This window comes from Megalobrama amblycephala, linkage group LG8 (genome assembly GCF_018812025.1).
Source record: "Megalobrama amblycephala isolate DHTTF-2021 linkage group LG8, ASM1881202v1, whole genome shotgun sequence".
Lineage (NCBI taxonomy): Eukaryota > Metazoa > Chordata > Actinopteri > Cypriniformes > Xenocyprididae > Megalobrama > Megalobrama amblycephala.
The window spans coordinates 1,627,164-1,655,159 of record NC_063051.1 but is presented as its reverse complement, the minus strand read 5'-3'; the positions used below and the strand labels follow the sequence as shown (position 1 = coordinate 1,655,159).

The 27,996-nt window shown below is 31.0% G+C and overlaps 1 long non-coding RNA gene across 1 annotated transcript; it reads left to right on the top strand.

Moving 5' to 3' along the window:
• Positions 1–9: 9 nt before the first annotated feature.
• Positions 10–27,713, top strand: LOC125273233. Its single transcript, XR_007186023.1, has 4 exons — positions 10–182; positions 23,063–23,213; positions 25,123–25,185; positions 27,132–27,713. It is a non-coding gene; the product is annotated as an uncharacterized LOC125273233 (long non-coding RNA).
• Positions 27,714–27,996: the final 283 nt, after the last annotated feature.

Below are 27,996 nucleotides of genomic sequence, written 5' to 3'. Positions count from 1 at the left end.
AGCTGTTAGTAATAATTATTCTGAACTGCCTCGCTTTATTTGACCTTTAAAGGCCAGCTGCTCTGCTGGAAGTAGTCAACATCTGCATTGACCTAGATGACCGATGCCGGGGGTTTTTTCGGTTCATCGGCTAAGAAAAATCCCGGAGTGGATCTCGTTCCATCAGACAGTCACCAATATGAGTGAGTACAAGCCTAATATTTCATTGGTTACAGTGACGTCAAGCCGGGTCATTCCGGTTACCCTCAACCTTTTGAAGTATTTTATAAAAGCGAATTGACAGACTGTCAGAAAACTTTCATATTCTTTACATGCAATGACAAGAAAATGATCAGGATGTTCATAAAGAGCTAAAGTTAATCATTGATCAGTTACACTCTAAAAATGCTGGGTTAAAAACAACCCAAGTTGGGTTAAAAATGGACAAACCCAGTGATTGGGTTGTTTTAACCCAGTAGTTGGGTTAAATGTTTGCCCAATGTGCTGGGTAGTTTTATTTAACTCAACTATTGTTTACAAATGACTGTATTGCTTGCTTAAAATGAACCCAAAGTTTGTTGGAAATTAACATTTAATAATAAATTTAATGAATAATAATTAAACAATAAACATTTATTAAATTGCTTATTAATAAATGTCCACCTTTTGATTATTATTGTTGCCTCTAGTAATTATGTGTCTGATTTTTAATTTCCAACATATTTTGGGTTAATTTTAAGCCAGAAATATAGTCATTTTTAACGTTAACTAACGTCACAAAATTAATCAAACTTTCTGATATTTGTGCTTCTGTTTTCCCTCCAAAATGATGTCACTTCCTGGAGGATGATGTCATTAAGGAACATGCGTGTTTTAGTTTGAAACATTTTGATTAGAGAAAGAAAGCAAAGAAGAAACATCTGTAATATTTCTTAAGGAATTGTCAGCTTTTCAGAAATTAAATTAATTAAAATTCATCTTTTCATTATGATACACTCTTAAAAATAAAGGTTCTTTACTGGCATCGATGGTTCCATGTAGAACCTTTAACAACCTTATTACAAAAGAAAATGGTTCTTTAGATTGTTAAAGGGCACCTATAATCCCTTTTACACAAGATTTATTATAGCTTGTCATGTAATATGTGTAATATAAGTCTCTGGTGTCTCCAGAATGTGTCTGTGAAGTTTCAGCTCAAAATCCCCCACAGATCATTTATTATAGCTTGTCAAATTTGCCGCTATTTCGGTGTGAGCAAAAACATGCCATTTTTGTGTGTGTCCCTTTAAATGCAAATGAGCTGCTGCTCCCGCCCCCTTTCCAGAAGAGGGCGGAGCTTTAACAGCTCAACAACAACAAAGCTGGAGAATCTCACGCAGCCAAAATGACGAAAGTGTTCAGCCTTACATTGTTCAAACTGGAGTCGACACTGATGGAGAGACTCAGGAAGAAGTTACAACTTTTAGAATGAAACTGGACGTTTCTGAATGGTTAGTGGATAAATTGATGTAGTTGCTGTGGAGTTGATTCAACTCATCCACTAGCATGTGCCGTCATGTTCATCTTTTGGGTTGAATTGACCCTCGTTTGTGAAGCAGTTCTACACACTAAGAAAAAAAGTGTTCGTTTAAGAACTGATCACTGAAAGGTTCTTTGCGGAACCAAAAATTGCTGCGAAAACCACTGGAAGAGTAAATAAAACAAACTAATATGAGTTTCATCCAGCGCCCACAGTAACAGGTCACATCTCGAGTTCCTCAATCTTACTTTGTCTTGGCCTCCATCCTGAAGTCTATTAAAGTATCTCCTACCACAATATACTTCATTCACCGTAAGGTTTTATGGCGTAGAGCGCTAACTCAGCACTGCAGCCCTTAAAAAACACACTAAGGTTTTATAGCATCAAAGCATGTAGCCGTCCTGCTAGAAGAACAGATGGTGCCAGACTGCTAATGGTTTGCTGGTTCTCGCTCTGTGCTGTGCATCTTGTAATTGACCCTTTTAAATCTATGGTGTCGGAGTGCCAGCGCTACATGCACATCTTTTTAATGGAATGTTTTTCTCCACGTTTTAATTATAAGATGTCTGTATGTACGTTAGAGATGGTGCAACAGAGCTGGTTGTCAAGGCTGGAAAGATTTATTTCCGCCCATGCCCTTGGTTGGTAATGAATGTCAGCAAGAGTTAGCATGCATGTTTGCTTGAATGTTAATGATTGTTGTTTTAAGACTATATCCCTCACAGCAGCCTTAAAAGCCTTAACATTATCGAGAAATGGCCTACATTATGCTTTTAACATGAACATTTGAGAAAACAAGTATTTATGTACTATTAAGTGGGTCATTCCTGTTATGCAGTAGCTTTTGGACTCTGTAAAGTTTTGTTTTGTATGTTTGTTGTAATTTACATTTCTATAGAAGCATAGAACAGCATAGACTAGACATTCAAAAATGTGTTGCCATCAAGCTTTGACACTTCAACTTCATTAATTATTTTATATTATAATTGTATTATATTTATTTTAATTTTAATTTTGTATTATTATTATTGTTATTATTCATTAGAAAATGATTAAAAAGTCAAGCGCAAATAAATAAATAAATATAATATATAATATATTTATAAATATTGGCATTGAGTTTACAGGTTAGTGTAAAGAAAAAAACTTCAACTAATTAGATTATTTTTTTATTATATTTGTTGTTATATTATTATTTTTATTATTATTAATTAAAAATATTCAAGAACAAAAAAATAATTTTAATAAAATGTTATATTTTATTTTATTATTTCAATTTTGTATTATTATTATTATATTTTTATTATTAGAAAGTCAAGAACAAATAAAATTATTTTAATGAAATATTATTTTTAATATACAATTTTATTTTTAATTTTATTATTTCAATTTTGTATTATTATTATTATTATATTATTATTAATTAGAGAATTGTTAGAAAGCCAAGAGCAAATAAATAAATAAATAAAGCCTGCCATTGAGTTTGCAGGTTAGTTTTAAAAAAAACACTTCAACCTTATTAATTATATATTATTTTTTATGTTTATTTATTTATTCATGAATTACTTTATTTTTTTTATTAATTTTATTATTATTAATTAGAAAATTATTAGAAAGACAAGAACAAATAAAATAATATTAATAAAATATTATTATTTTTAATATGTAATTTTATTTTTTATTTTTTTTCAATTTTGTATTATTATTATTATTATTATTAAACATTTATTAGAAAGTCAAGAGCAAATAAATAAATAAATAAATAAATAAAACCTGCCATTGAGTAGTACCATTTTAGGTTAGTGTAAAAAACGCTTCAACCTTATTAATTATATTTTTTTATTTGTATTTTGTTTATTTATTTATTTATTTATTTATTTTTAAATTAATGTTATATTATTATTATCATCAAAATAATACATCATTAGTTTATATACATTAGTTTTTATATAATATGTCATAATTTGCACAAAGACAAGAAAATTACCTAGATAATGCTTACTGATGTCACTTCCTGGAGGATGAAATCATGACAAAAATGACAACACAAGTGTACTGCAATGTAGGAATGACCCAAATGCTGGATCCTATCTAGTGCCTGTTGTTCAGTTAGTGTTTAGCAAATGGATTTTGAGTTTTTACCAGAGCAGAACGATAGTGAGGTGAGGTCTGACAAGCTGAAAATAATTAAAGCTCACTGCATTCAAACAAATGGAGTCATTAACCTAAGACAGCTTAAATTCGTGTTGTACCCGCGGTTAAAACAGCATTGTTAAAACTTGCAATTAAAGTCATTGTGTAACAACTGCACAGGGCTGTTTTCACTTCCACCTAACGAGGAGCTCATTTTATCCTAATGAAACACTTTCTAACTCGTGTGAAGCCTTCGACAAAAGCAGCTTAAGATCTCGTGCACCTGGCTGGAGGTTTTGAAGAGTGGCATCAGGCCGCTGTGATGTTCAGAGAGTCGGATGTCGTCACCCGAACCCCGGCGGGCGGCGTTAATCGCATTAGCCAGTGTCTCCGTGTCTCGTGTTGTCTTTGTGGACTGCGGTTGGAGGGTTTGTATTAATTGGCCGCCTCTATGCAAAGCCAGAACATTGGAACAGAAATCCAATACTGAGGAGTGTAATGAGTGATTAGAGAAACATTTCACTGCCGCTCAAAGGTTCGCTGGGAGAAGGAGAAAAATATGTGGCCGAACGCTTTCATTATTTATGGAATCATACTGTATGAATCGTGGGTCTGTTATAACTCAATGTCAGACATATGCCTAACAGAGTTTAATTAAAACACTGGAGCGCAGAACAGGTGGAAGACCATAAAAACACATACGAGGTTCAGTGACGGTGAATGAATAACAAACACTGATGTTAAGGAGTTATTAAATCATACAGAACTAATAAATGAGCCTTTATTTTCTTTCAAGTGAAATCATAATTGACTTACTTTCTTAATTCATGTTTCTGGTTTTATTGTGAATGATTTATAATCTTTCATCAAATGCAGTATTACTGAGTGTCACTGAGGTCATGCAACTATTGAATATGTCGAGTAACTTTAGGCATTGTTTGAGCACACTGATATGGATAAAATTAATTCTCACCCATTTTTCATTTGCCTGAAAATGAAGACAAAATGAAGACAAGGATATTGTGAGTAAATAGATAAACTGTGGAAGTGTTTGGACATTTACATATTATTACCTGACTGAACTGACTGTGATGTAGAAACAGGTCACAGAAACATTCACAGGTTGTGTTTCACTTATCAAAAAATAAGACATTTTATTTTACCTAAAAAAACCTATTTTGTTTTGTTTTATTTAATTTTATTATACTATTTATTTTGTTTTATAATTTATATTTTACTTAAAAATTCTTTTCTTTTCTTTTCTTTTCTTTTCTTTTCTTTTCTTTTCTTTTCTTTTATTATTTTCTTTTCTTTTCTTTTGTTTATTTTATTTGATTTGTTTTTAAAAAAAACACTACTTTTACCATCCAGTCAAATATTTTGTATTTCACATATCAAAAATAAGAAAATTTATTTTATTTTATTTTATTTTATTTTATTTTATTTTATTTTATTTTATTTTTAAAAACACTATTTTATCATCCAATCAAATATTTTGTATTTCACATATCAAAAATAAGAAATTTTATTTTACTTAAAAACCCTATTTTATTTTATTTTATTTTATTTTATTTTATTTTATTTTATTTTATTTTATTTTATTTTATTTTATTTTTTTAAAATCACTATTTTACCATCCAATCAAATATTTTGTATTTCACATATCAAAAAATAAGAAATTTTATTTTACTTAAAAAGCTTCATTTTTATTTTTTTTTAAATTTTACTTTATTTAATTTTTTTGTTTGTTTTATTTTTTAAAAAACACTACTTTTACCATACAGTCAAATATTTTGTACTTTGCATATCAAAACTAAGAAATTTTATTTTACTTAAAAATTATTTAATTTTATATTTAATTTAATTTAATTTAATTTATTTTTTTATTTTATTTTGTATTTATTTTATTTTATTTTATTTATTTTTTGTTATTTCATTTTGTATTTATTTTATTTTATTTTATGTTTTATTTTTTTAAAAACACTACTTTTACCATCCATTCAAATATTTTGTATTTTGCATATCAAAAATAAGACATTTTATTTTACTTAAAGTATTTTTTTTTATTTTATTTTATTTTATTTTTAAAATCACTATTTTACCATCCAATCAAATATTTTGTATTTCACATATCAAAAAATAAGAAATTTTATTTTACTTAAAAAGCTTCATTTTTTTTTCCACAAATTTTACTTTATTTTATTTTTTTGTTTGTTTTATTTTTTAAAAAACACTACTTTTACCATACAGTCAAATATTTCAAAACTAAGAAATTTTATTTTACTTAAAAATTATTTAATTTTATATTTAATTTAATTTAATTTAATTTATTTTTTTGTTATTTTATTTTGTATTTATTTTATTTTATTTTATTTATTTGTTGTTATTTTATTTTGTATTTATTTTAGTTTATTTTATTTTATGTTTTATTTTTTTAAAAAACACTACTTTTACCATCCAATCAAATATTTTGTATTTTGCATATCAAAAATAAGACATTTTATTTTACTTAAAGTATTTTTATTTTATTTTATTTTATTTTATTTTATTTTATTTTATTTTATTTTATTTTATTTTATTTTATTTTATTTTATTTTATTTATTTTATTTTATTTTTACATTTAATTAATTTAATTTAATTTAATTTATTTAATTTACCATCCAGTCAAATCATTTGTAGATTTATAAAGGTCATATGTGTACATATATTTCAGCAGTTTAACAGTGTACAGTGTATATACAGTGTATTGAGTATACAGCCCTTCTCCAGATGCATGATGGGAGATAGACTGCCCCAACTCATCTCATTTGATTACATTCTCTACAAGCACCGTGATGATACCAAGGTACAGTGATTCATCAGAAGGTAACACTAAAGATCAACCAATGTGGTTTAACCTGGTCCTTTAAAGTTCTCTGACTGTCCCTCCCTAATCTGGTCTCTGACCGCCGCCAAGTTCCTACTTTGGAGATAAAGTCCATCTCACTCAGACTTGAGGCTTTTTGTCAGAGGGCATGCTTCTTTCAGCTTAGCTTTTCATCAGCTTCCTTTGACTGCTTCAGTTCAGGCTTAGCCAGCTGTACCATATGTCCCCGCCGGGGCACCATACATCACCTCCGCAACCTGAGGAGAAAGGTCGAGCGAGGACTCTCATTTATTATTTAAATGGGGTGATTTTTTTTTCGTCTCAGGCATATTTTCACTGCATGTAGTGAATCTGAGCTTTGACATTAAGGTTAATGTTCCTGTCAAGCACATTTAAGACAAATTTGCCAAGGATATCGTAGGGGAATAGGTAAAGCTGCAGATATACGCTTGGACATTTACATATTACCTGACTGAACTAACTGTGATTTAGAAACAGGTGAATCTCACAGAAACATTCATAGGTTGTATTTCACCTATATAAAAAAATCTATTTTACTTACTTTGCATTGCTTTGATTTGGATTGCATTGCTTTAGTTTGCTTTGAATTGCATTGCATTATATTACATTGCATTGCTTTGCTTTTCGTTGCATTGCATTGCTTTTTATTGCATGCATTACATTACACTGATTTGCTTTGCTTTGCTTTTTATTGCATGGCATTGCATTGCATTGCTTTGCTTTACTTTTCGTTGCATTGCTTTAAATTGCATTGCCTTACATTGATTTGATTTGCTTTAAATTGCATTGCTTTGAATTGCATTACATTGCTTTTGCTTTGCTTTGCAGTGTTGTTTGAGGACCAATCAGGATGTCAATCCTTGAACATGATAACATGACAAAATTATAGTAAGTTATATGCTATTAGTGTTTGGGAAATATAAATTAACTTAAGATTATTGTTAGATGTACTGGGAATAATGACGAAGCATGAACAAAATCAGTGCCTCAAATATTTCAGACTACAGTACATTCAGCAGAATGGAAAATCATTTTCTTAGTGGTCTGAAATTAGACTCAAAGCAGTTGACTCTCCCTAGAAGAGACTCTGAAGCATGAAGTCTAAATCCAAATGAAATCTTCTAAAATCCAGTTGCAGTTTTCATAGGTGGACCCAATCCTTCGGGGCTCTTCCAACGTTTCGCTGTTCAACCTCTCAGCCCTATTTTAATTGGGTAATAGGCAAAAAGATGTTTTTACAAGGATCAGAGCAAAAAGCAATCAGACATAACTTTCACAGAGTGAGAATAATTAAAACACACTCTTACCTGGGATAAATTGCCTGTTGAAGCAAGGAAGTGCTGAATGGACATTTGGAGGGTGTTTAGTGATTTGGGCCATGAAGAATTACAAATCAGCATATTCGCTTCAGAATAGCTCTCCGTTTCACTTACAAAAAAGGTATTACTGTTGAACATATTATATTCTTTGAAGCACCATGCAAATACCATAGTATATAAATATGGTTATCATCTAATACCAAGATGTTACCGTGAAACATCACTTTACTCAAGGGTTTTACATTTACTTGGATATTTAGTCAAATTTAGTCAAAGCCAAATTCGGACTAACTAAACAATCTGTTAATTTAATTTTTTCAGAGTAGTGCATATTTTCTGCCCATCTCCAGTTTTGATTTCCAACCCGTTTCTACAGTGGCACCAAAAGGTTTGCGAGCCATTAAAGGGGATCTATAATACGCCTTTTCACAAGATGTAATATAAGTCTCTGGTGTCTCCAGAATGTGTCTGTGAAGTTTCAGCTCAAAATACCCTTGATTGCTATCAAATGCTGTGAATGGTCAAATATTTTTTCCAAAATATCTCTTGGACAGAAACGCTCCTTTTTTAGCAATCAAGCTTGCCAGGATATCCAAGCTAACGAGACTCTAAAAAGCGTTCTGTGCTCGTCTGTGGCACCAACGACAGAACAGTTAACATGCTTTGCTTGAACTTTTGCCATGGCATTAGAACTGGTACATCGTTGTCACTTGCAAAAGCAAAATGGCAGCGCCATGGGTGGAAACACAGATTAAGGGGCGGTAATATTATAATAAGATCCCCTTCATACATCACAAGGGGAGCAAAATCTGAGCAGCTTGTTTTTTCACATGTTTGCAGAGAAAGGGTTACCAAAACAAAGTTACTGGGTTATTCTTTTTCACGTTACACTCAAAAAAATAACTCTTTGAACAAACATAAAAAAATCATGGAAAGGATTTCCACATGATTAAGTTGCTTTATTTCAGCATTATGCAATTCTGTTATTCCAATTTAATGTACTTACGTTGGGTCAACTTAATTTATTAAGCTTGATTCAACTTATTTACTATGGTTGGGCACAGCTTAATTTAATAGTGTCAGCCCAACTAATTTGTAATGTTTTGGACCAACTCATTTACTTAAGTTGATCCAATCTATGCAATATAAGTTAGCCTAACAAAAGTGCTTAATGCTAAAAGAAAGCCATTTAATCACGCGGAAATCCATGATTTAATTACATTAATTCAAAGAATAGCTTTTGGGTGTTAATAAATTAAAACCTTTTTACCATATGCACCGGGGACTCGATTATAGCACTTAAACATGGAAAAAGATATGTCCACTTTAAATTTGCATAAATTTGACATAATTTTGACCTAAATCATGAACATATCTTCATCTAAAAGATTAGGACAGTGTGGTTTAAGAAGTAATTAATTTTTGTATGTGTTTCTCAATTACTTAAGAAGTAATTTCACATATTCATAAAACAAAATGATCAAATCCTTCAGTATCTGAGCAATAACGGCAGGTAAACTTTTTGAGTTGGAGAAATTTTGGCCCATTTAAAATGAATATCATGCTGATTTCCGTATTTCAATCAAACCAGATGTTATTTTTTTCATTTTTAAAAAACACTCTACTTTTACCATCTTTGGCCCATTTAAAATGAATGTCATGCAGATTTTTGCAATTCAATCTAACCAGATGTGCATAAACATCACATATTCATCAGATCTATTGCTAATACGTGTTTTTTTTATGCTTTTATTTCAAGTTTGTTAGAACATCCAGAATATTCAGTTTGACCACGACTTTGTGTAATATTGATTAAGCAATTGCACACAAAAAACTGAATTTTCACCATCCGCCCTCACCTTTATGAGGCGCACGAGTGAGTTATTCTCAGATTTACATGAATCAGGACTTGCGCTGCCCTGTATTCTTCACTGGTCAAGCCTTCATTTTACAGCCACTTTTTGTAACAGACTTTTAACGACTTACTATATTTTTCTTCGCGGCGGCAGTTAAGCACAGCAAAAGTTTATGAAAGAGAGAGGTAAATTATTTCAGACAGGCACCTAATAAAAAGCATCTCATAGCTCATATTTCAGCAAGCATTAGTCTGTGCTCTCTGAGCTGTGCGCAAGCGAATAAGAAATACCTGATGGAGTTTTGGCTGGTGTGCCGTTTCCATTTATAATGAATGCTTAAATACAGAAGCACCTCATTTTACAGTCTGCCGAGGGGAAAAAATCATGTTTGATTTATTTAAGTGTCAAATGAAAGGAATAATATGTGTGCACATGCAAAAAAAAAAAAAAGGACATTTTTACATTTTCTCAAGTCGTGCAAAAAGTTGTTGCCAAGGTGTTGCTAAGTGGTGCTTTCTTCAGTGTAGGTTTAAGGGACAAAATAACAGTTGGAAATCTGCTACACGCCTCATTACTAACACTGCAATAGTGATGCTTGCCTTGAAATTGTTGGTAATACTTTATAATAATCAGTTAATGTTAGTTAATGCATTAACTTTGTTAAACCTTCAGTAGAAAATATATGACATTTCATGGGTTTTGAAGATTCAGACAGTCAGAGAGAGCGAGATAATGTGATAGAGAGATAGAGTCTAATCTTTAGGCAAATTTCACTCTCAATTCTTGGAGGGTTTTATTAGGAATCACTGTAGCGCTCTCAATTCAGATATGGAGTTAAACACTGTGGACCGATGGCAAAACCGCCTCTACGTGTTTGATCTTTCCAGGGCTGATTTACATTTGCAGAGCGCGCCGCTTAATCTACCCATTTGTCCTATCAAATGAAAGAGTAAAATGAGAAAGAGAGCGAGGTCAGAGATTTAAAAAGTGGTTTTCAGAGAAGTTTAGAACAAAGAATGGATGTTTAGCAGTTTCATACAGAGTCTACAGTCAGTATGTGATGTTAAAAATGTGATGTTGTCATATGTCAACAAATCATATGTTTTATGAGGAAAATGTGTGAGTGTTTGCTGCTAGTGCACAACTTGCGCGCTTTGGGTGATGCTGTATGTGTAACTGCACACTTTTCCTCAACAAAACACGTTATATGAGGTATAATTCATGTCTGTATCATGCTAGCATAAACAAGCATGAGGAACAGTAATAGTGATGCTGTATAGAAAATCTCAACTGCTTGATTGCTTGTATCATCGCAAAATATAGACTATATTATTGTCCAGCTCTAATCTGCGAAATGCAACTATAAGGCATGAAGATATTAAGATATTATAAACATTAACATCATGATTTTCTATAAGCTGCTTTGAAACAATGTGTATTGTGTAAAGTGCTATATGAATAAATTTGGCTAATTTTAATTTTGACTAATGATATTGAATTTTTATCTCATAATATTGATTTTTTTTATTTTTTTTTTATGATTTTATTAGAACTTTTTATCTCATAATTATGACTTAGTATGTCAGAATTTCAAATTTTCCGGTCATAATTTCTACTTTCATTTTCATTTCTACTTTTCTTCTCATAATTTTGACTTTTTATCTCATAATTATTACTTTTTTTAAATATAAAAATTATATTATCATCCAGCTCTAATCTGCGAAATGCAACTATAAGGCATGAAGATATTAAGATATTATAAACATTAACATCAAGATTTTATGTAAAGTTGCTTTGAAACAAAGTGCTATACAAATAAATGAGACTAAAACCAAAGTAAAAATTATTTTTTTTCTGTGGACATTGACTTTTTACATCATAATCTTGAATTTTTATGTCAGAATTTCAACTTTTTATTGCATAATTATGACTTAGTATGTCAGAATGTTTACTTATTTTTCTTATAATTTCAGTTTTTCTCATAATTTCAACTCTTTAATCTCATAATTTCTATTTTTCTTCTCGTAATTTTGACTTATTTCATAATTATGACATTTTGTGTCATAATTGTGACTTTTTATCTCATAGTTATGACTTTTTTTAAAAAACATTATGTTATCGCACAGGTCTGTAAATATGAACATAAGGTATGAATATATTATAAACATTAACATCAAGATTTTCTGTAAAGCTGCTTTGACACAATGTGTATTGTGTAAAGTGCTATATGAATAAATTTGACTAAAAACAAATGTAAAAATAAAATATTTTTCATTTGATATTGAATTTTTATCTCATAATATTGATTTTTTAAAATGATTTTATTACAAATTTTATATCTCATAATTATGACTTAGTATGTCAGAATTTCACATTTTTCAGTCATAATTTCTACTTTCATTTTCATTTCTACTTTTCTTCTCATAATTTTGACTTTTTATCTCATAATTATTACTTTTTTTTAATATAAAAATTATATTATCATCCAGCTCCAATCTGCAAATATGAGTATAAGGCATGAATATATGAAGATATTTTAGACATTAACATCAAGATTTTATGTAAAGTTGCTTTGAAACAAAGTGCTATACAAATAAATGAGACTAAAACCAATGTTTTCTTTTGACATTGACTTTTTACATCATAATATTCAATTTTTATGTCAGAATTTCAACTTTTTATTGCATAATTATGACTTAGTATGTCAGAATGTTTACTTATTTTTCTTATAATTTCAATTTTTCTCATAATTTCAACTCTTTAATCTCATAATTTCTATTTTTCTTCTCGTAATTTTGACTTTATTTCATAATTTTTACTTTTTATCTCATAGTTATGACTTTTTTTAAAAACATTATGTTATCGCACAGGTCTGTAAATATGAACATAAGGTATGAATATATTATAAACATTAACATCAAGATTTTCTGTAAAGCTGCTTTGAAACAATGTGTATTGTGTAAAGTGCTATATGAATAAATTTGACTAAAAACAAATGTAAAAATAAAATATTTTTCATTTGATATTGAATTTTTATCTCATAATGTAGATTTTTTTAAAGATTTTATTACAAATTTTATATCTCATAATTATGACTTAGTATGTCAGAATTTCACATTTTTCAGTCATAATTTCTACTTTCATTTTCATTTCTACTTTTCTTCTCATAATTTTGACTTTTTATCTCATAATTATTACTTTTAAAAAATATATATGTTATCGCACAGGTCTGTAAATATGAACATAAGGTATGAATATTTGACTAAAACCAATATAAAAATTCAGTTTTTTCCATTGGTTCATTGAACAACCTTCCCCGCAGCTTATTTCAAAACGACAAAGTCATAGTGCAAAAAAATATGACATTATGCACTGCTCTAAAATAGTATATGTTCCTGCAGATATTATTTCTGTCTTTGTGTTTTTGTATAACCATGTTTTCTCCTCTAGTCTCCTGCTGCAGACGGTTAACAGAACCTCCTGCGAGCGACTTTATAGATAGATGCTGTTTTTCCCAGCAGTTTTTCTGGAGTAGCAGCCCTGCGCTATCTATACTTCAGCAGAAGGCCGGTTCACTGACCCGCTATTGGATATTTGACGTTTCCACATCTAATATCCCATTACTGTAGAATGTTTCTGTTTCTGCTGTGCTAAATCTGTCATTCTGCCGCTGCCCAGTGTGAACGTGATTTACCATATGGTGCTAAAGGCTGGCGTCGCTCGGCCTGGCAGGGGTGATGAACTTGAGGTAGCCGTCAAGGGCCTGCAGTGAAGATGTGTGTGTGTGTGTGTGTGTGTTTCTGAAAGCAGAAGCATCTGTGAGCCAGCAGGGAGTGTGAAGGGCTGCAGCACGATACAGACAGCGGCGGTCAGCGTCGACTCGTGTAGGTGTTACTTGAGGGCCGGTGCAAACGACGGTGACCGTAGCTATGGGTTAGTGAGTGTTAACAGAGTGCCAGTGGCTGGAGGACCTTGTAAGAGTTTGTCTTTCCTCCTCCAAGGCTTTTAGCATGTTTTCTAGGGCAATGGAAGCCGCATAGAAAAGAGTCTTTGGGTTTCTGGTTAGATTAAAACAAAAGAAAACATACATTTGATTTCATACAACTGAAATCTCATTTCTACAAAAATATTGTTTTTTATTCACCAAAAATAAAAGGAAGGTGAAAAAGAACGGACCTGTATGAAAGCCCATTTCTGCCATGCAAGAATTTAAAAAGCATGCTTTGGTTAAAATATGTCATAATAAAATTATGACATACTAAATCATAATTATGAGATAAAAAGTCAAGATTATGACATACTAGGTCATTATGACGAAATTATGACAAAACATGACTTTTGACTTTATATCTCATCATTTTGACTTTATTTCATAATTATGATATTATGTTATAATAATTTTGACTTTATATCTCATTTCAGTTAAAAGTATGTCATGATAAAATTGACTAAATCATAATTATGATATAATAAGTCAAAATGATGACATACTAATTCATAATTATGAGATAAGGTCATAATATGTCGAAATTATGACAAAACATGACTTTTTATGTCATAATTTGACTTTTTTTGTAATAATTTTGACATAATTTTGACTTATTTCATAATTATGACTAATGAAATAAGTCTGTTATCTCATTATCATGACTTATGGTATGTCCGATTTTTTTCCTCATAATTATTTGTCATAATTTCAGATTTTTACCTCATAACTTTAACTTTATGATCTCATAATTTTGACTTTATATCTCATCATTTTGACCTTTTCGTCATCATTTTGACTTTATTTCATAATTATGATATTATGTTATAATAATTTTGACTTTATATCTCATTTCAGTTCAAAGTATGTCATGATAAAATTGACTAAATCATAATAAGTCAAACTTAAGACATACTAAGTCATAATTATGAGATAAGGTCATAATATGTCGAAATTATGACAAAACATGACTTTTTAATGTCATAATTTGACTTTTTTTGTAATAATTTTGACCTTTTTATAATAATTTTGACATAATTATGACTTATTATATCATTTTGATTAATGAAATAAGTCTGTTATCTCATTATTATAACTTATGGTATGTCCGAATTTTTTCCTCATAATTATTTGTCATAATTTCAACTTTTTACCTCATAACTTTTAACTTTATGATCTCATAATTTTGACTTTATTTCCTAATTATGATATTATGTTATAATAATTTTGACTTTATATCTCATTTCAGTTAAAAGTATGTCATGATAAAATTGACTAAATCATAATTATGATATAATAAGTCAAACTTATGACATACTAAGTCATAATTATGAAATAAGGTCATAATATGTCAAAAATATGTCGACTTTTGATGTCATAATTTGACTTTTCTTGTAATAATTTTGACCTTTTTATAATAATTTTGACATAATTATGACTTATTACAAAATTATGACTTATGAAATAAGTCTGTTATCTCATTATTATGACGTATAGTATGTCCAAATCTTGTCTTTTTTACCCCCATAATTATGATTTGTCATAATTTCAAATTTTGACATCATAACTTCAACTTTATCATCTCATAATTTTGACTATTTTCTCATAATTTTGAATTTAATGTACATTTTGTCATAATTTTGACTCATAACTAATCTCAACTTTTTCCTCATAATTTTGATGACTTTATTTCATAATTATATTATATGCCATAATAACTTTGACTATATATTTATTATTTTGACTTGAATCTTATAATTATGATTTTACAAAGCACGATTGCACAGACCGCACATATAAATTCGTATCACGAATTAAATGATCTACTTTGTTTTCATCGCAGTTGATCAGTTCCACAACCAGCCAAGTTAAACTGATTAATGGTCTTTTGTAATGAAACCTGTGCTGGTTTGCGTGTTTAAGCTTGTTTAACGGTGATTGATAACCAGCCGGCCCACAATAGATGAGGGACTGGAAGAGTAATTCAGCATGGAGCAGTTTGTATTGGCATTATAATTTGTACGGTTTTTGAGCTGTTCTCGGGTCAGTGAGGGGAATCTGGTCGTTAGTGGTTCCAGTGGTCTTTTAAAGGAGCTCAGCGGAGCGAGAACTGCTGTTTTGTTTATAGAAATCTGTATAATGACACCAATCCCGGAGGGGAGAAACATTAAAATCAAAGCATTTATATTACCGTTCAGAAAGTTTGGGGTCGGTAAGAGTTTTAAAAAAGGCTATAAGTAGAATTCAGAAACCCTTGTTATTAGCGACACCGGTGGCTGTTAAGTGAACTGCAGCCAGCAACTATTGTGATAGTTAGATTCTAAAGTATATTGAGACTATAGACTATATAGATCTGACTATGTGAGACTATAGTTTGAATTAATCTCTTTTCTTTGCATGACACATTAACATTACAGTAAACATCACATCCTTTTCATTTTCTCGGCAAAATTGTCCCTTTACATATATATATAAAAAATAAGTCTACAGGCTTTCATGGACAATCGGAAGTCTGGGAAGATCTCGTTTTTAAAGTTTCGTTACAAGTTGTTCACTCATTGGCAGTAACAAACAAGGCTGCAAAACTTTAATATTATTATAATTTAAATTAACAATATTTTCTATTTTAATATCTTTTACAAAAGTAATTTATTCCTTTAATGGCAAAGCCGAAAGGTCAAGCTCAGTCGCAGAGCATCAGCGATAACTCTTCTTTTTCTAATTTATGTGCTATTATTGCCGTAACCTTTATTATATTAACATTAAGCAGCATTAAATTACTGATTAATTGTCAAGATTTAGAAAGGCTACATTAACAGCAGCTGTTTGGCTCTTGGTTAACAAGAACTTGAAACCCCTACAGGCTTGGTGACATTACTGAAAAGTAACATTACTTCACAGTTATTACATTTTGATGGAAGATGAGTCTGATGAGAATTTCACAATAAGACCAGGAACGTGTGTTAGCTCAGTAAAGCTCCTGCAGCATTTGCTTTGATATTTTATTACATTATATAATGGCATTCAGACATTTTTAAGTGAGACTAGGGTGTTTAAATAGTGTATGTTCAATCTTTTCAGACCTTGATCTCTTCCCTCTTGGAATCTTTAAATTCTTGCCACCGCTTCTCTCTCGGATCAAACTCGCCGTGAATTTCTCCCAGCGTGTGACATAATGAGCAATGCTGCGCGACACCAAAATGAAACGTATCGATTTTTTATGCGGTGCATCGTAGCTTTTAAGATATTGCTTTCATTATTGTAGAATTAGTGCTGCATGCTTTGATGTCTTTTATCTTGGACCGCACACATGTGATTGCAGCAGAGGATGCTGGGTAAAGCAGTGGACAGGGTGGGGTTACGGACCGTCTAATGTTACATAACACATATGCAATCGTGACCTGCATCTCCTTTAGAGAGATTCTCTAGTTAGTAGTGCTTACTACGTCAAACATCACTACTATTGCTCATATAAGTATTAAAGTTGTGTTTTTTTCTTAATTAAACAGGGGGAATCTTTACATAAAGGATCATGCATGGAATTTTCCATGAGTAAGCAGCACTTTTACGTTTTAGAAAAGGTAAAACATCTAACATAAACATTTCTTGTTTGTTGCATCTCTCATTTCCGTGTTGCACACTTAAGGGATTGAAGCCTTTATTGCAGTTGCTCTTTATGGGAACCATTTTTAAATATTGAATCAAAGCTTAAGCTGTACAACTCCCTGAACAATATCTTGTATCCAATATCTCTGAAAACAAATAATGCTACATGTATCTGCTGTTTATATTCTGTGAAATGCATTACAAACGGTGTAGTTTAGACTGTTGTCTGTTTCCTCACAACTAACCATTGATCACAACATGTCAGCGATTTATATAAACACAAATGCACATGTATGCTCTCGCTTTTCCCACAAGCAAGCGTAAAGACAGACTCTTGCAGCTTTGTGCTTTGGGAGATACTTTGGAAGTACTTTAAACAGTCTATTATGGCAAAAATAAACAGATAGTTTTTGATCTACAAAAAATGCCCAATTATATTTATTTTAAAATATATTTATGTGTGTGTATTTGGAATATATTTTATAATTTTTTGAATATATTTTGGACATATTTTAAATTTTATATCTATATATATATATATATATATATATATATATATATATATATATATATATATATATATATATAATTTCTAATTTTTTATATTATGTGAAATACATATATATATATATATATATTAAATAATAAATAGCAATAAAAAAAGATTAAAAATAAATAAATAAATAAATAATTAAAATAATATATATATATATATATATATATTTTTTAAATTTCTAATTTTTTATATTATGTGAAATGCATATATATATATATATATATATATATATATATATATATATATATATATTAAATAATAAATAGCAATAAAAAAAGATTAAAAATAAATAAATAATAATTAAAATAATATATATATTTTTTTAAATTTTCTAATTTTTTTATATTATGTGAAATGCATACATATATATATATATATATATATATATATATATATATATCTTGACAATTGATCAGTAATTTAATGAGAAGTTAATGATTTTTTTTTTCTAGGAATGCAATTCCCACCAGTTTGGTACTGGATGCTTTTACAAACTAAATGTATTTATTTAGCATACTCCAGTGACTTCAGCGACTTACAGTACATAAAATTATAGATTTATTCATATTAGTGCATGTGAATTTCCTGAGAATCAATAAATAAATTTACAGTACATTTAAATATATATTTTGGAGAGAAAAAAAAATGCTGGATGGGTCGAGTAAGAGCTCAGTTGGTGTATGTGTTTATCGCAAAGCGGCTTTGAATGTCTTTCATCGCAAACAAGTATCTGGTGTGTTCGGTGCCAGCGTCCCTGTGGCGTCTCATAATGATTGATGTTGGCAGCGGAGCAGCTGCTTCATGCTACAGTCTCGCAGGGCCGTACTTCCACGCCTGTAAACAACTAGTAGTTTTCTTGTTTGAAAAGTTCCACTCGTTTGAAAAGCTGGCAGGAATTTGTTTTATTGAAACTCTGTGCTTGAAAAGTTACTGTGCTATCTTTCTGAAAAATGACCAATCTTGGTTTGATTGGCTTTATGATTTAATAGATATTGTATTGTTTTATACTACAGATTGGTGTTTGACTGATATAATGTCTACATATATGCATGCATGTGTGTAAATACACCAATCAGGCATAACATTATGAGCACCTTCCTAATATTGTGTTGGTCTCCCTTTTGCTGCCAAAACAGTCCTGACCCATTGAGGCATGGACTCCTCTAGACCCCTGAAGGTGTGCTGTGGTATCTGCACCAAGATGTTAGCAGCAGATCCTTTAAGTCCTGGAAGTTGCAAGGTGGAGCCTCCATGGATTAGACTTGTTTGTTCAGCACATCCCACAGATGCTCGACTGGATTGAGATCTGGGGAATTTGGAGGCCAAGTCAACACCTCAAACCATTCCTGAACCATTTTTGCTTTGTGTCAGGAGCATTATCCTGCTGAAAGAGGCCACAGCCACCAGGGAATACCGTTTCCATGAAAGGATGTACATGGTCTGCAACAATGCTTAGGTAGGTGGTACGTGTCAAAGTAACATCCACATGGATGGCAAGATCCAAGGTTTCCCACCATCACACTGCCTCCGCCAGCTTGCCTTCTTCCCATGCATCATGGTGCCATGTGTTCCCCACACACCCGGCCATCCACGTGATGTAAAAGAAAACGTGATTCATAGCCGTGATTCATGCTCCATAGCTCCATACGCAACAAACCGCGATGCTCTGTGTATTCTGACACCTTTCTATCAGAACCAGCATTAACTTCTTGAGCAATTTGAGCTACAGGAGCTCGTCTGTTGGATCGGACCACACGGGCCAGCCTTTAATGAGCCTCGGCCGCCCATGACCCTGTCGCCGGTTCACCACTGTTCCTTCCTTGGAGCACTTTTGATAGATACTGACCACTACAGACCGGGAACACCCCACAAGAGCTGCAGTTTTGGAGATGCTCTGACCCAGTCGTCTAGCCATCACAATTTGGTCCTTGTCAAACTCCCTCAAATCCTTACGCTTGCCCATTCTTCCTGCTTCTAACACATCAACTTTGAGGACAAAAAGTTCACTTGCTGCCTAATATATCCCACCCACTAACAGGTGCCGTGATGAAGAGATAATCAGTGTGATTCACTTCACCTGTCAGTGCTCATAATGGTATGCCTGATCAGTGTATATCTTGTCTGAAAATATTGAGGCAGGAGCCGAACAGGATCTTTGAGACAATACAGGTTAAATTGCATCTAAACTAATCTGGTTTTGCATCTTGGTTTCAGTGAATGTTCATTGGTCACAGTGAGGATGCGTGTTTTCATAAAATCATGAACTATTTTATATCAAAAGATCAAGAAAATTCTTTAAATGGAAAACAAAAAACAAAAACCAAAACATTTAATTCACCTCTTATGAAGGCTGAATGCCTTTTGATCTTCTGTTGTTACATAAACCGTTTAATAAATGAAACTAGTATTTATTTCTCAAATGTTATACACAAAAAGCATGAAGACCAAATTCTTCAAAAATTCTTTCAAGCTTTCACAAGCTCTTTGGTCGAACATTGAACAAAAAAGCTCTATACATCGGCTCTGTTCCACAGTCTAGTGAGCCTTGCTGTCTGCATACTTAGGCATAAAATGCCCCAAAATACACTAACGGCCAAAAGTTTGGAATTATTATGATTTTTAAATGTTTTTTAAAGAGGTCTCATCATATTAGAATGATTTCTGAAGGATCATGTGACACTGAAGACTGGAGTAATGATGCTGAAAATTCAGCTTTGATCACAGGATTAAATTACATTTTAATATATATTCACATTGAAAACAGTTATTTTAAATTGTAATATTTCACAATTTTACTGTGTTTTACTGTATTTTTATTAAATAAATGCAGCCTTGATGAGCAAAGAGAAAAAAAAAAAAATCTTTTGACCACTTTTGCAACAGCTCATGCCTTTAGTTCGATCAAAAATGAAATTTCTGTCATAAATGACCTGTTTCTGTCCATGCAAATTGACTTTCACGATTTTTACTGAATGAACCAAAACAGAAAGGAAGTCTAAGAAAGAAAGTGCAGGTTTGGCACGACATGAGAGTGAGTAAATGATGACAGAATTGTCATTTTTGTCTGAATTATCCCTTTAATGCTCCCTATGTAGTCGGCTCACGAGGTTTTGGAACAGAGCAGCACCTCAAAACCCCTGAAATCCAGAGCAATTCTTGACTGGCAGAACGGACTGAGGTAAGGTGTAGTTTTTCCTCAGGAAAGGTGTTCTGCTCGCTCCACGCTCTCTGTCCAGCAAAGGTGGTAAATTGATTGGGACTCGGGTTTAATCGTCCGCCGTTTTCTGGAGGGCTTTCGAAGGCTTCCTCCTTTTCTGCCCCATCAGGATCAGGGAGGGGAGCAAAGATAAGCCGGCGAAATCTGGCCTTTCTCCCTGCATAGGCTCTCTGCTCCTCCATAATTCCCCTCTGGAGACGCATTCAAAGCAACAGGACTTAGCCGGGCACACACATCGGCTACGCTGGGGGAAGCATGTCTCACAAACGCTCTTTCAGATGAATTGCTTAATCAGAGGTAAATTGCTGGGAGGACGTGGAGGCCTATAACAGGATTGGTTTGTTGAAGGGAGCACAAAGCCGGTCCTTCCTCCAAGATTAGAGCAGGAAATGTGACCTTCACACACTGAGATGGAGCTAGTTCAAGAAATATGACCAACACAAGTGCAGACTTATATTTGACAGACAAGCTTTCTTTTGTCATTCTACATTATATAGCTAAATTGATGATTAACTAAATGGAAATCACAGTTTTAAAAGTGTGTTTACTACTCAAAACAAATGCATTTGAGAGATGTTCAGATATGTCCAAAAAAAACAAAAGAGTCATATTATAACTTATTGTGTTTCAGTTTATTTAAATTTAATTGCTGTTTGTACTTGTACAAATATGTGCACTTTGAAAAAATATTTTCATGATTTGTTATCACAGCATTATTTTTGTCAAATCAACTTCAATTAATGTGGTTCAGATAACATAATATTTTGAGTTTCTGTTGATTAAACCAATCGCCTTCATTGTAGTAACTCAAATTTTTAATTTCCATGAACTCAAAATTTTAAGGCAACCAGGTAACTTACTTTTTTTTTAAGTTAAACCATTAATTCTTTTATAGTGTGGTAAACAGTTAAGAACCTTAGTACTTTTATTTTCTGAAAAGTACATTTAAAAAAAGTAATTTTTCATAATTGAGCAGCAAATCATCATATTAGAATGATTTCTGAAGGATCATGTGACACTGAAGACTGGAGTAATGATGCTGAAAATTCAGCTTTGATCACAGAAATAAATTACACTTTACTATATATTCACATAGAAAACAGCTATCTTAAATTGTAATATTTTTTCACAATTTTTACTGCATTTTTAATCAAATAAATGCAGCTTTTGTGAGCAGAAGACACTTCCTTCAAAAATATTTAATTATTGTAAACTTTTGACCAGTAGTGGATATATCAAAACGCTGCCACATGTTTAACTTCTCTAATGATAATTAAATATTAATTACATCAATAAATATCGGCACACATGCCTGTGAATACAATAATACGAGAATACAAGAGCATGCAAACATTGATGTTCCCTGACAGAAGTCAAATTCTGAATGTTTTGCAGTATTATATTATTTCTTTCTTTATTATTTGTTGAAGTTTATATCATGATTGTTGTATTTAGTAAGTTATTTCTGTATTTTGTAGTTGTGCATTAAAGCTCCTTTTTTTTCCAGTGCAATACATTTTACTGTTGTAGAGCGCATTGGCTTGCTTATATAAAATAACACTGCAAAATATGTGAGCAGTATTTATTGAGATGTTATATCAAGAGATAATGGGGATTCAAATGAGACACGGTACTGTTTTGCATTTTGTGCATGATATACACATGAATATTATGTTTCAAACTCGACCAGGTTAAGTTTCTGTCATGCTCCTTTTTTTCCAGGGAGATGTGTAAATTCCTCATTCAGCTGTCCCGAGAGCAGCTCGTTCCTCACTGAAGTGTTTTCCCTCCTCATTTGACACCTCGACAGTCTGTCGATCTGACTCTCTATTTGCATTTCATTTCGGAAACACTCGTCTCTGTTCTTCTCATTTGCAATCACATTGTCTGACACACATTTGAAGTTCGTAGCTAGACTGTGAAACCTGAGAGAAATTCTCAAAGAAGCATTAATTGAATATAGTTTCAAAGGCTAAATGTCTGCTTGTTCCACAATCCGTGCAGGTACCAGATGGTGAGGTGAAAACCTGATCCACTGACTTTTGGCTCTGGATGCAGTATAGAGGACCAGAGGAAGATGAAGGCAACTTTGATGTCTCATTCAGCCGTCCGTTTGATGTCACTCCGTTATCCAGGAGCATAGATGGATCCGCTGGTAAGAATTTGCAAAAGCAGACAACTGATCTTTTGAAGAAGTGCAGTGTTAAAAGGCTTTGTGCTTGCCATATCTTAATGGAGGCATATTTTTTCTTGTCCGCAAATTGGGTGTTTCTTCAATACAGACGCTTTTATATCCCGGGGATTTATTTTTTTATTAAAACTGACAGATTTCAACATTTTCCTTTTTGATATGGTCACTTTAAATTGTCTTGGAAATGTTTTTACTATCCCTTCCCCCTTTTTTTTTTTTTGTTGTTGCTAATTTTCAAATGATTTTTATGTATGTGTTTTATTCTTTTTTTTTTTAAACTTTCTTTTCCCCCCTCAGACATTCATTCTTATCAAATATTCATTATTGCATTTAAAAAAGATGGTGCTAATGCTGTAGCTTGAAGCTTCTGTTCACTGAGTTTAATGCATTAAGTTTAATAAGCATTGACATAAGAGCTGTGAAGGAGCCTTAAGGCATGACCAAACGTTTACCTGAAGACACAGTCCCACACTAATGAACGATGTAGACAATTCACAGCTCAAAAAGTGCTTTGACAAAAATACAAGCTCCACATTTTAGCAGTGCAATCAGATCACTTTAAGAACATTCCTATACATGCATATTCCTTTAACAAAATTAATGTTAGATGTTGCTGTTCGGAATGAACTGTTGACTGCATACTAAAAATAGAAAATAACAGGTATAACAGTAATATTGTTATCGCCAGTGTTATTTTAGCTATTACAGGTTTTGTTAATATTGAATAAATTTTGCACTTTCATTTCAATTTTAAAGTTTTTTTTGTTTTGTTTTTTAAATGTCTACACTGCAAAAAAAAAATTTGTCTTGTTTTTCAGTACAAATATCTAAACATTCTTAAATTAAGATGCATTTACTTGAGAAGCAAAATGACTTTAGATAGTAAGTCATTTTAATAGTTTTTTGTGAAAAATGTTTCAAAATTAAGTGAGTTTATGCTTAAATCGAGAACAAAATATCTGCCAGTGGTCAGTAAAATCAACTTAATTCAAAAGGAAAACAACATTATTTTTCTGACCCCACTGGCAGATTCTTTTTCTTGTTTTATGCAAAAACTCACGTCATTTTGATGCATTTTTCAGAAAATAAGACTTAATATCTTGTAATTTAGCATCTCAAGTAAATATATCTTGATATAAGAATGTTTAGATATTTGTTCTGGGAAACAAGACAAAAATACTGAGAAGGAATATGATTATTATGATTATGTGTATTTCAGTTTTATTGTTTTAGTACATTTACTAGCTGGGCAATTTGTTGAAATTTTTTAAAATATTTTATTTCATTTCAGTTAATGTTGATCTTATTTCAAGTGATGAAAATGTTTTTTGATGTGTTTAGTTTTAACAACCCTGTTTGTCACATGACCTCATCACTTTGCATGTGGCATATTGTGATAATGTTGGAAATAAAATTGATTATTTTATTAATTGGATATTAGTGTATGATATTGAAAAATTGCCTTAATTACTAAATATACTGCAAAAAGTTACATTTTCTAAGACTTTTATGCGTGGATTGCTTTTGACAGAGCTTGCGGCACCATCTGCGAGACACACCCATAGTATGTTACCAAGAGAGTAAAAACCTGTTACTCGCCAGTTGCCCGGGAACTTTTTTTAATGAATTTTGACAATGCGTGGTTGTGAGAATGTGATATGGCTTAGTGCGATCATCAAATCGCAACGGTTGTGATATAATTATATAAATATATATTCTGACGCGCTGCATGTTTCAGAGTGAAGCGCAGCACTGTGTTTATTTTCAGTTTCCATTCACAGTAAATGTTGCTCTGCAAGGGCTGTTTGTTTGAATCACTTATAAATGCCAACCATCTTCCCAAATTCTTAAGGTTTTCCTTTTTTGTCTTTAGCTGATCACATGCCTGATGTAACAAGTTACATACTTTGAAGAGACTTGCATTGCAATGCAGCAGGTAATTCTGTTTTTATTAAAATACAAAATGAAGAGCTATTTATGTCAGTTATATTGAATTTTCTCTAGCACACGGGTGGTTTAACCAAGGCTGAGATTTCCGGCTCTCCCTCACTGGGACTGAACTTTCCGCTCTGTCTTTTTGATAATCTGGCACGAGAGGGCGATCCGGAGAATCCCAGAACTCCCTGCTCCTCCGGGCTCATGGCTAGTTTTCCTGTTTGGATTAACAGATTTTGCCGATCCATTAGGGATTTCTGTGGATGGAAAGACAAGAAGGCAGTTAACAGCTTGGCATGAGTGTGGGATAATACTGTCTGCTTATCACTGGATTGCCATTTGCTCCATGATATGGAGATTGTGGAGTGATTGTGTTGAAAGATGAGCTATTGTTTATGGATCATCAGCTTTATTTATTTGCCATCTGATTTTCTGTTCATTCTGTTCAAGCAATTCAATGACCTTAAAATGTAGCCCATCAAACGATATTTAATACTTTATTATAATTTATTAATTGTTTAAACAAGTAACTGTATGTTTTTACATACATTTTTATAAATTATATATTTATTAATTGTATGATTAATTAAATTATTTTTTTTAAATGAATGAGTCAAAATGAATTACATTGTAAATGTAATTCATATATATATATATATATATATATATATATATATATATACACAGCACATCAGCCACAAAACAATCATTTTAATTGAATATGCTGAATATATTTTATTTTCAGTTTTTATAATAATTAATATTTGAAGTTATTTTAAACAATTTTAAATTATTTTAAGAACTATATTTTAAAATATTTTAAGAACTCTATAAAATGTAATAAAAATTATAAAAATTTAATTTAAATGATTATTTAAATTAATTTTTTAAATAAATAATTATTAAATTTGATAAGTTTCTGTCTCTCTCTATATATAATTTTAAAATATATTTTATCCAATTGTTATTATTTTTATTATTAAATATATTTTTTATTATCATAATGTCTTAATCTTAAAATGTAGCCCATCAAACAATATTTAATACTTTATTATAATTTATTAATTGTTTAAACACGTAACTGTATGTTTTTACATAAATTAATCTATAAATTTTAATAGAACATTCTGAATACATTTTAAATGCAATATTTTCTATTCATTCATATTTTAAATATATTTTTAAAATGATTAATAATTAAAATAATTATTTTTATTAATGATTAAATATTTTGAATTTTTATAAATTATATATTTATTAATTGTATGATTAATTAAATTATTTTTTTAAATGAATGAGTCTATTAATATATATATATATATATATATATATATATATATAGAATTACATTTAATAGACTCATTCATACAAAAAAATCTGCATTCAATGTCACTTTAAAAGCCTATATATATATATATATATATATATATATATATATATATATATATATATACAGCACATCAGCCACAAAACAATCATTTTAACTGAATATGCTGAATACATTTTATTTTCAGTTTTTATAATAATTAATATTTGAAGTTATTTTAAACTATTTTAAATTATTATTTTTGTAATTAATTATTAAAACATTTTAAGAACTCTATAAAATTTAATAATTATTATTTAAATTATTTTTTAAAATTAATTATTAAATTTGATAAGTTTCTGTCTCTCTCTATATATAATTTTAAAATATATTTTATCCAATTATTATAATTTTTATTATTAAATATAGGCTTTTAAAGTGACATTGAATGCAGATTTTTTTGTATGCATTTGAGGTTGTGTGGAGGGTAAAAGCTGAGGGACACCAGAGAATGAGAGGAGAGGATAGGCCTTGTTTTAATTCTGACTCTCAAACTGAAATAAGACAAATGAGGACAGGAAGGTGGAAATCATTGTAATTTATTTTCTTGGGTTTTCTTTCCGCTTTTTTTGGAATGGCAGATCCAATTAATCCCCAGGGAGAAGCTACGAGAGAAGCTGCCGCCGACACAAAGATGAAGCTGGTTTTACCTCAGATCATGGCAAACTGAAACATTTGTCTCCTGAGCACCAGTCGTCTTCCCTAGTGTGAAACCTCCTCTCTCGTGTTCTTCTGCCGAGCCGGTTTCATCCTGGGCGACAGAATCTGCTTCGACAGATGAAGGCTTTTAAACGCTGCTGAAAAATGAGTCACACGGCAGGTGTTTGCTGTTTGTTTTCAATTCCCATTAGTCACTTCAGGTAAGAGTCCTTTCTCCAGTCGGCGTGGAGAGATGGCAGTACCGCGCCGGAGACTTATGCATCTGATGTGCAACTCAAATAAAGGCGTTTGAAAGATGTTTTCAACAAAAATAGAAAATAGTTTTGTGCTTTCCTTCAGGTCATACTCACTTTATTTGGAATTAGATAATAGTTGTTAACAAAACGAGATGCCTCTTAATTAAAAAGTACAGTCAAGGACAGTTGCGTACCAATAAGTTGCTAGCATTCCTGTTTTTTATTTTTATTGTTTTATTTCATTTAATTTCATTTTATAAAATGTTATTTTTAATTTCATTTTTTATTTAATTGCATTTTATTTTTTAATTTTTTAATTATATTGTATTCATTTTTAATTGTATTGTATTTTATTTAATTTTTTAATTGTATTTTATTTTATTTTTAATTAATTGTATTTTTATTTAACATTATTTTTATGTTTATATGCATATTTCTTATTTTTATTTTATGTAGACAGGGAATAATATCAATGTATTTCACTTTTAAGTAAAAAAAAGAAGAAAATTTAGTCACTAGTAAAAGGTACTTTATGTTTTTCAATATTTAT